The sequence below is a fragment of the Podarcis melisellensis genome (assembly GCF_964234715.1).
Source record: "Podarcis melisellensis genome assembly, chromosome: 3".
In the NCBI taxonomy this organism is placed as follows: Eukaryota; Metazoa; Chordata; class Lepidosauria; order Squamata; family Lacertidae; genus Podarcis; species Podarcis melisellensis.
Genome location: NC_138530.1, coordinates 62,507,747 through 62,522,232, shown reverse-complemented (window position 1 = coordinate 62,522,232; position 14,486 = coordinate 62,507,747). Strand labels below are relative to the sequence as shown.

General features: G+C 38.8%; 1 protein-coding gene across 17 annotated transcripts in view; it reads left to right on the top strand.

Annotated features, from left to right (window-relative positions):
- Nucleotides 1-14,486, top strand: part of EYA4 (EYA transcriptional coactivator and phosphatase 4) — a 108,278-nt gene that overhangs the window by 17,818 nt on the left and 75,974 nt on the right. The window lies entirely within an intron of this gene.

The following is a 14,486-nucleotide window of genomic DNA, read 5'->3' as shown; positions in this document are numbered from 1 at the left end:
TGGCCCTATATCTTTAGAGGTGATCTAATGTGAATAGTGAAATATCTGTAACCTCAGGTTACAGATGCTTCAGGTTGTGTTTTTTTCGGCTATGGATCCGCTGAAACCCGGAAGTACCGGAACGGGTTACTTCCAGGTTTCGGGGGTTGCGCACGCGCATAAGCGCCGAATCGCAACGTACGCAGGTGCGCCGCTGTGGGTTGCGAACGTGCATCCCACGCGGATCATGTTCGCAATCCAAGTGTCCACTGTACTTATACTTTATATGAACTGGGTTCTTGTCTTAACTGGAAGTATGAAGCATTTTTATTATGAAGTAAATTGCTCTGGTACTGTAAAAGGAACAGGATTCATTCATAATTACAGTTGTACCTTGGTTCTTGAACACCTTGGTACTCGTACATTTTGGCTCCCAAACACCCAGAAGCAAGTGTTTTCCAGAAGCTGAATGTCCGACGCGGCTTCCGCTTCAGTGCAGGAAGCTCCTGCAGCCAACCTTAAGCTGCTTCCTGGTTTTCGAACGTTTTTCAGAAGTCGAACGGACTTCCGGAATGGATTGCGTTTGAGAACCAAGGTATAACTGTATTATTTTTGTATGGCTGTTCTCCAGTCTGACTCTTGAATGGGTGAAAGCCTTCCATGATGTCCACTAATGCTTAACTTTGCTCTCTTGCCCTTAAATCAATTACGCTTTTTTGAAAACTTAAAGGATCTAAGGATCTTTTTCATATGTTTTGTTACTTTAAAAGATTATATTATGCTGCATTTCCCTACAAGACACTTAATGGCATGAACACATAACCTTTGTAGCACTTCACATTTTGGAATACAGTGTTACCTCTGGATGCAAATGGGATCCGTTCCGGAGCTCTGTTGGCATCCAGAAGTGAATGCAGCTCACGTTCGCGCATCTGCACGGGTCGCAATTCACCACTTCTGTGCATGTGTGTGACATCATTTTGACTGTGCATACGCGAGCGGTGAAACCCGGAAGTAACACACTCCGTTACTTCCGGGTCGCCTCAGCGTGCAACCCGAAAATACTTATCCTGAAGCTACTTCAACCAGAGGTATGACTGTAGTAAGCAAACCATATTTCTGTGATAGAGATGTTAACTCTTTATTTTGTTTTACTTCTAAAATGTTGTTTACCATTCAGTCAACATTTTAAAAAGAAAAATAATCTAGTGGCTAACTTCCTAGTATATTATTTCAAAAGAGGCTTTATTAGAAACTCATGTAATTTCATCCTGAAGCTTTCATATAAGGTTGCATATTTGGGTTAGTTGATTTTTAACTTAAACAATAGATTCAACTACTGTAAAATGAGAAGTTCACAGTTATATGTAGTTAAGCTTGGTTTAATTTGGTGACATGTTAAGAACAGGACATTAAAATGATGCATGCAAATTTGCTTTACTTCCATAGCAGTAGGTGAAAGGGTATATAGCCCATGTCTTGCTTTTCTTGGCCTTGCTGCTAATCCTTATCCTCCTTTCCCAACAATACAATTTCCTTTGATATTAAAGCACTACTCGTTAAATGTTAGAAGATATCCATCTTTGTTTGGGACTGTGTTGCTCCTGGAAAAGACAAAAGTGGTATCAGATTGGTTCAATATTTTGCCATACTGGCCTTACCATACTTCTTTCTGCAAACCAACCCTGCAGAACCATAGTAACTGCTTGCCTTGCAGCCAGGTTACACATTTGCAGCCAAGATTAAAATTTGGTCTGGAAATGGATTGGCAGTTGCTGGATAGGAATCACCTCTTTCTGGGTGAGCTCATAATCTATTGGTCTCAGAGCATTTCATGGAAACTGAATTTGGGCAGTTTGTGGAGTCAGACTTTGGGGGTGGGGACGGGTAAAGAAAATGTGTTTGAAAGTGCTATTAGCAAAAGATGCATGACATTTCATGAATCTAATTTTTTTTTAGTTCTATGTTTGCTTTGAGCATGTAATCACACATGGATTTGTCCATCCATCCAGTACTCCCAAAGTTTGACATGCTTGACTAATGTTTCATTGACATGCTGTGACCATGATAGCTTAGCAAATAATAAAGACTGAATTCTGAGAACTTGTTATTACCACACTACATCTAATATACCGGTATATTTGCCACTTGTCTACACCTGGAAAAAAAGAAATTCTAACATGGCAACAGCTCACTCATTTTAACTGGTACCTTGACGTTTTAGGTGCTCAAGAACTAAGTGATTTTTTTTTTTACCGTCTGACTAGCAGCACTTCTTCAAGGATTTGGGTTCCAGCCCCTTATAGCTGCCTCAGTACACAAATTTACTTTGAAACTGTTCCTTTAACAAAACAATACATAACTTGCAGAACATTTTGTGGAAACCCTTTAAGCCAAGTTCAGGGGGTGGGGAAGGGTTATTGTATTAAAAAAAACTCTTAGAGATTATGTAGTCCCCATGATAACAGGTCTCACCTTATGACCTAACACCATTTTCTGGAGCCTTGAAAAATAAAAATAAATGCTCAGTTGGGAATTTCTGCACAGTTCCCTGAGAGCAATGTATCCAAGGCAGGAAAACAGTTTTGATTTTCACATAACTTGACAGGCCTTTTAGATGAAAAGTTCTCACTTCTTGACACAAAAATTGAAACTTGCAAAAAACCAACTTCTACTTCAAATATAATAGTTAATTTAAATAAGATAACATTGCTGATTTTCTTTCTTTCTTTCAATAGCCATTTTTTTCCAGGGTGTTCTTATATATTTTTATAATACCATTAGTGTTTCCTTGGGCAATATTTCAGCCATATTGGAGGGTAGTGAAATGCCTGGTTGAAAGAGCTAGCTTTGAATGAGCCACCATGCTGAAGTCAAGGGAGCAGAATGGAAACAGAAGTTGGTAGTTAAATTCTGTTAAACCCCATGGAACTTGTATGACCACAAAAAGATCATGGACCAGAACGTTTGAAGCAGGCAGGTGACGTGTTTAAACTCAGCCTGTAAGTGCAAGTAGACATTTCTTCTTGAGAATGTAATGCATATAGGAGTCAGTTGCTGGACAGTCAGATTGACTCTGGATGATATATGTAACAGATATCACTTCTGAATTCTTGAAAACCTTTACTTCTAAAAAGCTCCTTTTGCCAATCAGGAGAGAGGATGATAGTGTGTGGGCTTGGGGGAGTTAATTATCCAGCTATAGTCATATTTGCAGTGAACTTTGATACTACCATGTAACTAACAAAGTTCTTCCTTTGTTGGCCCATGCCAGTATGGCCATATTTTTTAAAGTTTTACTAAAATTCTTCTCACATGTTGGGCCCTAGTCTCCGCATGCCTTCTTTTTATCTAGTTCACTTCAACAAATATTACCCTAGAGAAGGGGGAGCCAATATGGTGACCTCCAGATGTTGATGAAATCCTACGTTCATAATCTCTGACCATTGATGGCTGGCTGGGGCTGACAGGAGCTGGACTCTAAAAACATCTAGAGGGCACCATGTTGGCTACCCTTGCCCTAAGGCATCATGAAAAAGGGTTCTATTTCCAGATTCCCATAAGCTCTTATAATAGAAGCCACAATGCAAGACCTAGAGGTCTGTGGTTTATATACTGTTCCATCTTGTATGGCAGAATTACCTCTTTGGGAAAGGAAGTATGTACACATCCTAAAACTGGCTTGCATTCAAGTTTTAGATGTATACCTCTTTGTAACACATGTGTTCAGCCTGAAATGGTAGAATAGCTGGCTAAAGATTACCAAGAAGCAGACTAATGAATAGAACCAGGAACTGCAAAAGCTTTCCCCAGTGTAATATTTCTGAAAACAAAATGCAAAGTCACTCCTTGTAGCATTTCTTCCAATTCCCTACTTTTAGAATGCTGAGAAACTAGGCAAAGCACATGAAAGAATGCTCTCTCACAGGCACTTTTTCTGCTGCCCCTTTTTCAGGCTTCTGGGAACACAGAATTTTTAATGTCATTGGCTACAGGGAACCATCTAATCTCTGTTCAAACTCCTTTAAATAATTTAATAAGTGTGAGTGATTAAGACATTAAGAATTAAAGTAACTTCAGACCAGTCCCTGATAATGAACACATGTTGTCCATATTTCAAGGTGAAGAGAAATATGGAAGAGTAAACTTTATGTGGAGTTTACTCTAGATTTGAGTATTATTAATAAAACTCTAGAGTAAGTTTAGAAATGTTTTTAAATATAATGTCATGTAACTGTGAACAAATTTGCATTGTCACAAAGTTTTATTGGGATGGTATCCCCCCACCTTTGGAACTTCCTCCCCTCAGAGATACTATGAGCACTTTGTTGTTGGTGGCATCCTCTTCGTTTCCTTCACTAGATAACGGATCCCATTCGCATCCCGAGATACCACTGTACATAAAATCAAACTTACTACAGAAATTTATATATATACTTACATCTTATAGAGAATACTCTTTCTTGGATTAATTTACAGAAACAGATGACTAGAGCTTTAGTCCAGTGCAAGAGAAGCTTTAGGATGAAACCATGTGTAATAAAGGGAGATCTCAGTGCTGTGGATGTAGTTGGTTCCCTTCCTTCCTTCCTTTTAAAAAGTTAATTATTGGTTCTAGCATATTACTGAATGAAAAGTGTGTTTTGTTTTGTTGTGTTTTTTTTTACATAACACTTCTCATCTACTAACTGGCCTGATTACTACTGTGACTCATTGCCCTTTCCTGGTTGAGGAACAAAATCCCTGGTAGCTGGGTGCCTGAGAATGGAAATGGTGCAGCTTACTCCTACCTCAGACATCTTGCTGCAAACTGTTAAAGTTAGATGTTCACACTCTGTTAAAAGGAGAGATGACTGTGTTCATATTTCTTAAAAGGAGTTTCTCTTATGGTAGTAAAAATGGTGTTGGCAAGCGTGAGCTCTTGCGTTGTCTCTAAGGCAGGGATGGCCAATGTGGTCCCCTTCAAATGTTCTTGGACTGCAGTTCCCATCAACCTGGTGGGAGTTGTAGCCACACGGCATCTAAAGGGCACCAAGTTGGCCACCCCTGGACTTAAGGGTTGCTAGTTTGTGCTGCTGGCCAGTTTACTAATTAGAATGGCAGATCATGCTGCATCTTTAGTTCAGACAAGAGGAGGAAAGGACAACCTGTGGACTGCTCTGACCTTACATTCCCAATCTCTGGTGCATCAGCAACTGATGTGGCAGCAGTTAGTTGTGATATAGGCTACAATTTGTAACTGTTCTCATTGTCAGTTTCGAGTGGGATGGACAAATCTGTCAGTTTTGGATTTGCTCAGTTTTTAAATATTTTTTCCGTCTTCAGTTCTCCACATTTCCACATCAATTTTCTTTTTTAAAAGCTCTCATGAAAATTCATCAGCATTTTAGTTTGAATTTCTCACAAGATACACGTTCTTCTATGGAATTTTGCCCAAATTTTTGCAAAGCAGTTTCCCTTAAAATAATGCATTTGTGTCATTTTCACTAATACATGCAGCTTATGCATACCATACTGTAGGCCTTTTTGTGCACATTGCGTGGTTGGAAAACTGCATTGCAAAATTTGGGAAAATGTAAATTTTATGAAATGGCTGTGTTTCAATTGCATATTGTTTTGAAAAGTGTGAATTAGGTAAGATACGGACTGAATCAAATTTTAAAATGTATGAAAAACCCCTTTTTTTCTTTTTACTTTGCTCATAGAGCAACTGGGTATACTGAAAGCTTACTGAGGGTAACCATGAGCCAATCAGTCCTTTGCATGGGGTTGTTGTGAGAAGGACAAACCAGGAAAACTGGGAGCCCTGTTCTGAAATGTAATAAATAAAATACATTCAGGAAGTTGACAAGTGCAGAAGAACATAAGGACAATAGTAGTCCCCTGTTATATGTCACCACTATCTCACATTCAGAAAAAGAGAAGGATTTTTCATAATATATCAAGTTTTAAAATTTGTCATATATCATGTTTAAAGAAAACCTTTCTGATATTGTTCATCTCTCCAGTTTAAGTTTTATGTTCCCATCTCTAAAATGGGCGGGTGTTTTCTGGAATGTATTTTTCATGCTTCGTTCCTTAATAATAAAAAGCACATCATGTGTCGCTTGACTATCTTTTTTACTTATCTGCAGTGCACATACGTTTCTTCCTTTGCTGGATATAACATTTGGATGGTATTGACTGGTGGCAGGGGGCTTGTAAGTTGCTGCTTAACCAAGCTTTCTCTCAGTTGTGGCCACCTTTGTATTACTAGTTATCTGTTTGTTGACAAATTTTAATCCTTGAATTTAATATTTAATATTTTTAATGTAACATTTTATTGTCCATGGTTTATGGGAAAAGATTGTAACTTATAAAATTGTTAAATAAGTACATACAATGTATGAGAGAAAGGAAGAGTGGCTGGGCATGAGATTGAGAAAGAGAGAGAGGTTATATTAAAATCTGCCTTTATTGAATCTGGATATTTGTGTCAGGGGCTTCCAAAATAGTTATAGATTTGAACATAGGATTGGATTATTACTCTTATTTGTGTCTAGCATGAATGTGGTGAGCTGTTAAATCAACACATCTTGGATTAAATTATGAAAACTCCCTATGCCATACCTGTTGCTCTGCAGTTGGCACTGTGGGTCTGAGAGAGATAGAGAAACACAGACTGCAGTGTAACCTTAAGGTTTCCTTTTCTTTCTTAGACCACCAAAGATCTGTTCTCAGAATCATTCAAAGATGATTAAATCAGCTGTGCATTAATTTTAGCAGGCTGGGGATCCATATAGAATTGTGTTAGTTCTAGAGGTTTTTTTTTTTTTTTAGTGCTGCCTTTTATGAGACTAAGGATGGGGTAAGCCATGCATTAACGCCCCCCCCCCCCGGGAGCTGACATTAGAAATCCTTAAGAATAAGAATAATACAGGTGCTTGCTGTGTTATGAAAGAACTCCTGTTGCTCTGTCCCAGCTCCTGCCAACCTAGCAGTTCAAAAGCATGCCAGTGCAAGTAGATAAATAGGTACCGCTGCGGCGGGAAGGTAAACAGCGTTTCCGTGCGCTCTGGTTTCTGTCACAGTGTTCCGTTGCGCCAGAAGCAGTTTAGTCATGCTGGCCGCTTGACCCCAAAAGCTGCCTGTGGACAAATGCTGGCTCCCTTGGCCTGAAAGTGAGATGAGCATCGCAACCCCATAGTCGCCTTTGACTGGCCTTAACCGTCCAGGAGTCCTTTACCTTTTTAACCTTTACCTTACGAAAGCAAGAGTGGATAGCACTGGTGGGGCTGCATTGCTCTCCTGGCTCTCCATCACCTTGTGTTGCTGTCATTTTTGGGAGGGAATTTTAAAAGCAACAGAGAGCTTCCCAGTTGTGGGTGTGATGGCAGGAGGGTTGGATTGGCATCCACTGTGCGCATACCTGCTGAGTGCCCCACTGCCTTTCTTCTGATCCTCTCAAAAAGCAGCAGCCACAATAACTTGGGAACCATATCCCCTGTCCACCCTCCATGAGCTTGCCTGGAGCCTACATTTAACTTTACAGGCTCTGTTTCAGGTCCCACCATCATCTGAAATCTTGATTTAATTCTGTATTTTGCTGCTGTTTTAAACTGCACTGCATTTTGTTTGGTTATGCTTGTTGATTTTTATCTTGTTTTGTTTTATACTGAATTTATATAATACTGTATTTGAAATGGGATGGGAATACAATTGAGGAGAGTAATGTACATTGTGAAGATGCAAGAAGCAATAGTGATGATGAAAACAAACTAAGGTGGATCAGCAGTAGTTATAACTGCTATCAACAGAAATGTCGATTCTTTTAATAACTCCAAGTTATTAGTAAAAATACAATATTTTTCATCACATTGTTTTGAGAATTCTAGCATCCTGTTTCCCACAGGCAAAGCGGATGCTTATGGGAAGCCCACAAGCAGAATACAAACAATAGATTTTGTCTGCTGTTGTCTCCCAGCAACTGGTGTTGTGATTCCTACCACCTCTGATCCTATAGGTGCCATTTAGTCATTATGGCTTATAGTCATTGATTGCCTTATCCCCATTAATTAGGGTAAACACCACAGTGAACACAACATGAAATACAAGACTCTGAAGGGGGCATTCTATAACTGGGGAACCACAACTAAAAAGGCCCTTTATCTTGTATTACCTGCTGTATCTAATTAGACAGGGCCACTTGGATAAAAGCCTCAGATTCAGTCCTGCCTAATATGAACAGCTCATCAGAACTCCCTTTATACCTTTCATCAGCTTCTGAACAGTTTCTCTTTGCCTCTGAGGATCACGTGTTTTAATTTTTTAATATGAAGTTTATTGTCATGATGGAAAATGTGCGCAAAACACATAATGAATGGTTGAATAATTGCTAAACCTAATGGTGTAGTTTCCTCTTAAGCTCATAGTCCCCCCTATCTGTGGAAGAGAGAAGCAATACAAAGATTTGTAATTCTTGTTTAAAGAAAGATGATTACATTAGTGGTTGCCTCTGTATAACCAAATTAATTTGCTTTTGTAACTAGTGCATAACTATTATGTTGATGGCTAACAAGTCAAACTTCACAGGTTTCCTGGTAACTTTCTAGCGGGTAGCAACTTGGGTAAGACTAGTAATTATCCTATAGAGTTACCTAGAGCTTGAATTGACAACCAATTGTATCACCAGTAAGTGATTGCTACTCAGCCTGTAACAATGTTTGCCGTCTACAAGGGAGAGCAACAATGGTGGATTCTAAGGTTACAGCTCCATCGATGGCTTGTGTTGAAAGCAGTCAAACAGAAAAGCTTGAATAGTTTTTCTAGATATCTGAATCCTACTGTGAATTTAGAGCTCCCTGTCTTTATTTTACAATCCTAGTTCAGGATTGCAAAAAATAGTTGGTGGATTTGTGAAACATGGCAATAGAGGAAACCAAAAGATGTGGCACTCTTTTTTAAATTATGTGAATCCTGCACTTATACCCTAAGTGCTGTGCTTACATAGTGGTGTAGATAATAATGCAGTGCTTTGAAGCAAGGTGGATTTTGTAGGTGAGACATTTGCCCCTTCTCCAGTATGATACTCTGCTTACTTCTATAATTCTTAATATGCATAATTTCTGGACTTCTTTTTAAAAAAATGTCTCTAATTGTTTAAGCATTTTAATACATTCAAGTAGGTGTTCAATCACCTGAGATATTAGTGATTCAGAAAAGTAAAATTTGCTTAGTTTTCTGTATTAGTTATGTCTACAGCATATAAAATATTTGAGTTTAGTGTTAGTGAAGCTTAAATTAATATTAAAACACATTGCATTCTGTTTTGCCTAGAAATACAGTGGTACCTTGGGTTATAAACACTTCGAGTTACAGACTCCACTAACCCGGAAGTAGTACCTCAGGTAAAGAACCTAACCACAGGATGAGAACAGAAATTGCACAGCGGCAGCAGGAGGCCCCATTAGCTAAAGTGGTACTTCAGGTTAAGAATCGTTTCAGCTTAAGAACAGACCTCCAGAACGAATTAAGTTTGTAACCAGAGGTACCACTGTAGATATGTGTGTTTTAATCAGTGCTGGAGACAAGCAACTATTCATATTTTAACTTAAAAGGGACTCCCTTCCATAGCTTCTTTATCTCAGATCTTAATAAATGGCAAACTGCTAACTAATTGAGTGTGCAACGCAGCATTGTGAGCATAGGTTAGTCCTATATCATGTATTACTGACCGTGTGAATTAAAAATGTGACACTTGGAACATTTGTGTCTGTATCTTTATTTGGATATGTGGGAGGTTCCATTACATATCCCACTGGTAAAATGTTGGAATTGGTTGAGTTCTGCATTTTTTAAATTTGGGACACCCCCCCACCCCCCTGAAATCTGTGTCATTGTCAGCTTTATTTAAAAGATTGCACAAATGGTGACATCTGGGAGCCAATTCACCATTTAATTAAATTAGCCTGTAATAAAATCTGCCATAATGAGATTAAAATTAATTATTAATCAGGAGCTGACATAGGCACAAAGCAGCATAAATAATAAATGAAGGCTGTGTCTGCTGTTTCTAATTGAGGACCTACTTCACTGCAGTAATACTTTTTATGAAGCGTTATTGGCCTTTCTGTAGTGCCATAATATATCTTATTTAGACTATGATCCTATACTCAATTATTTCACTGTCACTGTTGGTGTAGCATACTAGTTAGTGTTTATAGTAAGTTTGAAAGAGTGGTGTAAATTGACTGGAAAACTAAATATTTGGGTTTATATTGTAAAATAAAATAGTGATGTCTTGCCCACAATGGCACTTTAAACTGCTTAACTAGGTACAGAATTGTTTCCAAAGCCGTTTATGAGGACATTTAAGAGGATCAAGGGGAGGGACAGATGGACAAATCTAGGCTTGTGTACATCACTGCAAGTTTGCAATACCATTTACCACAGCAGGAGCCATACCTTTTGCATACATTTTGCATTTGTCATTTGGGGAGGTGTTTCTTTAACCTCTACCCACAAAGGGACTTCCTCTCTAGGGAGTCCTTTATCTCAGATGAACCTACCACAAGAAAGAGGGAGAACTATGGAGATTCCCAGGGCTATTAAAAAAACAAGACAGAAGCAGGAAAAGTGCACTAAAGCGGGGAAACAGTAGGTCCTTAGGACCCCTGTGATTTCATTTGCCTGGTGTCCCAACATCTCACTTATCAATCACAATTTCACTAATTGGCTAATAACATTCACAGGCAGGGCCAGCTGAATGGGCTCATTTCCTAGAACAGAGCTTTCCAAACAGATTTGTGACATATTAGTGTGTCGGCTGCAGTGTGTAGGTGTATTGCGCGAACGCTCCCTGAGCTCTTCCCGGGGCTGGAAAGGGCTTAGTTTAATGTCCCATTTGCTAGTAAAACTGAATTACTAAGTTGTGAAACAAGACATGTCTAAAAAGTGTGCCACGAACATGAAACGTTTGGAAAGCTCTGTCCTAGAATCTCTTAGAAGGATACCCACACACTTTGTTTAATAATTTTATTTCATTTCAGTGGGCTGGACTAGATGGCCCTTTGGGTCCCTTCCAACTCTGCAATTCTATGATTCTAGGAGGGCCAGAGACTTGCTTTTAAAAAAAAAGAAAGAAAGAAAGCTCAGACTGTAAGGCTCCTGCCTAGGGACACTAATAAAGTTCTTTACAGTCACCCCTTATTTTAAACCTTACATGTGAAAATACCCTTGAGTTGAAAATGGCAAATGGAGGGTATGGTGGGTTCTTGGGTATCTGTCAGACCAAAGGTATTTAGAGGAAAGAGTGTGGTTGAAGAGGTTCTAATCTAAAACCCAGTTAGGTTGAGAATTCAGAGATAAGGTCTATGGTGAATAGTCTATATTATCTGTAGATTATAAATGTTCAGTATTTGCCTAGTGGTAATAATTAAAAGTTGTCAAATAAAACTCTGATTTGTTGCCTGAGAATTACCAAATAATCTTTTCTGTAAATAGTTTAAATAGCCATTTCATGAATTACGCAAAGGAAAGATTTCTAATTTTGCAGATTAAATTTAGAATAGGCCTTCTTTCTTGCTACAAGTTTTTCTAGTTGTCTGTGATGAAATGGCTTTCTGGTGGATCACCAGTTAAATGCTTCTTATCCTTTTGGTACTTTGCCTTAGACATTAGGATGCTAGAGAACTGTTTTCCTATTACATTCTACGCCTATCCCAAATCCTAAAAGTAAGCAGGAGTGAGTATTGCTAGACTAATCAGCAAGAGCCAATGGCTGTATTTGAGTCACAATAATCCAGAATTGCTGACTCACTGTGGTTAATGGGAATGAGTATTATTCTGGTTCATAGTGCCTAATCATTTCTTCCTCACTTCTCCCCTGGCACAAGTAGGAGAAGAAAATCAGAAAGCCTCAATTAAGTTTGGCTTCCTGTGACCTCTGAGTTCATAATCCTGGTTTGCTGGTCTCTAACAAGCAAGATTCATAAACCAACAATAAACTATGACTAGCAATCCTGGCTTGTTAGGGAGCAACAAACCAAGATCCTGGGTTCAAATGTCCCAGAAAACCAAGCTTAATTGCAGTCTTCTGATTTTGTTTCTGTCTGTGACTGTGGAAAGGTTGGCCAGTGTGCTTGAGCAGGCCACTTATTCACAATAAACCACGAGAAGTACAGTGGTGCCTCGCAAGACGAAATTAATCCGTTCCGTGAGGCTCTTCGTATAGCGGTTTTTTCGTCTTGCGAAGCAAGCCCATTGACAGCTTAGCGGATTAGCGCTACAGCTGTCAAGCGGCTTCCAGCGATCAGCTGTTAAGCGGCTTATCAGTGGAACAGCTGATAAGCGGCTTAGCGGCTTAAGAAAAGGGCGAAAAAAGCGAAAAAACCCCGCGGGGGGATGCAAGATTTTTTTCGTCTTGCAAAGCAACCCCATAGGGGAATTCGTTTTGCGAAGCGCCTCCAAAACGGAAAACCCTTTCGTCTAGCGGGTTTTTCGTCTTGCGAGGCGTTCGTCTTGCGGGGCACCACTGTAAGTCAACTCTCACTTATTGTAACATGTGAATACAGCCAGTAAGAGGAGTCAATTAACCATCTTCCAAATGCTCTTTGCTTTTAAATCCTTTTATAAAGGTTTTTTTTTGTTTTGTTACATTTTGCCTAAATTTACTTTCAGTCTGTGTATATACACTGAAGGTGAAAGAAGAACGTGTTATGTGACCAGTGGAATATTTCCACTTATAGGCAAATCTAGGGATTTAGTAATCTTAGTCACTCCATATTAAAGTTAGAATTTTCCAAATTCACTTTTTTCATATCTTGCCTTTCTCTGTGCCCCTGCATGGCATGTTGTAATAACCTTTTATGTGTTACACTAATACCATGGCTCATTCTTTCAAGTGTTTGGTTGCATTACACTTTTCAGTTGTATTTATCTCTGTTCTGTTCTTGTGTTCAGAAGTTGTTTTAATTTGTGTGTCTTTAGTAGAATTTAAGGGGTTTTGTCCAAACATTTCATACTTATTCCACTTACTACACATAGTTGACTGTGCCTCTTAGTTCAGAAATTATAGTACTGCCAACAATGCATATTAAAAAGATCACTTGAAGTAATTAACATAGTAAATAAGTGCTCTGTAACTGCAGGCTGAAGCCCTTTTCCTCTAAGGATTATTTCTTTAATCTAGTAGTACCCAAAATAGTCTTTACCTAACTTTGCAAAAAAGCAATGTAAGAGATGGAAAGGCAATTTAATCAGATTCTCCTTTGCTGCTGCAGTTTCCTGTGCCCCAACTTTGTGACATCAGAATGACACCACGCAAACCTCTCTGTTTCTTCAGCAGAGAAGTTGTGGACAAATTTTGACCAAACAAACTTCAAATCACCCTTGACAAGCATTAACTAACCCTGTTAGTTAGCAGGTCTTGCGATGATTTACCACATAGTGCTTGCATGGGGAGTTGTTTTGAGTGGCTATTACAGCTTACTAATGGTGTCCAGGGGCTGCCTTAAGCACCTGCATATCAGAGGCATGCTGTAACAGTCAAAACAATTCCTTCTATGAGTACCATGTGGTGGACCATCACTGGACCAGCCGCCAACTAGTGGTTTTGAATGGTTAAAATGTAAGACTGGTATTGTTCCAGCTTTCAGTTACAAGTGTCAACACAGCATTACAATATGCCAACAAAACTAAAAGTTGGAAGAGGTTGAGAATTAAGAGCTATAAGTCTTTGGATTTACTTATAAAGCTTGCGATCCATCTGCACAGTCTTCACATCTCACAGGTTGGGGAGCACGACTGGAACCTGGCACAGGAGGCTTCAGGGTGAACAAGCCATTTGAGAAAATTACTTACTCTGTTTTACATAAGCAGATGCTTAACTGTATCAAAAATTGTTCTACAAGCAGAACAGCAGCATGGGATTTCACCCATTGTGTTTGAATTTAGGCTGAAAATGTTTTAAAGAATATTAATTTAATTTACTGTGGTATGTTTAAAGCATTTGCTTAGCTAGAGGCTGTACAAAATATTTTCCCCTAACAGTAAAGCAAGCAAAAAAATACGCTTCTCCTTATGACTCAAACTCTAGATTTTTTTTTTTGGCATGATGTATTTATCTGAGAGATAAAAGGAATTTTCTTTTTAAAAGGAAGGTAATTGATTTGGTTGATTTCAGTTTCTCTTTTGGAAACTTTTGGTGTAAAGAAAGATGAATTGTTTTTAAAGGTTTTACATTTGGCTCTTTAAATGACAGATATAGGAGTTCCAGCAGTTAGTCTACAATTCAATAGACTCTCCCATTCTTTCTACAAATATATAATAGTTCGGTCCCAAATCTTTAGTATTGTGCCAAATTAAATATAGGTCGCTTGAGCAAATCTAGCTATGCAAACACACTTCTGAAAAACATGTTCACTTTATACTGACAGGCTCTAACTTTGTGTGGATCCTTAATTGTACTGGCATGAAGTCAAGACAATTCCCAGACCATTAGCCTAACTGCTGTTGAACTTCTAGAAAGA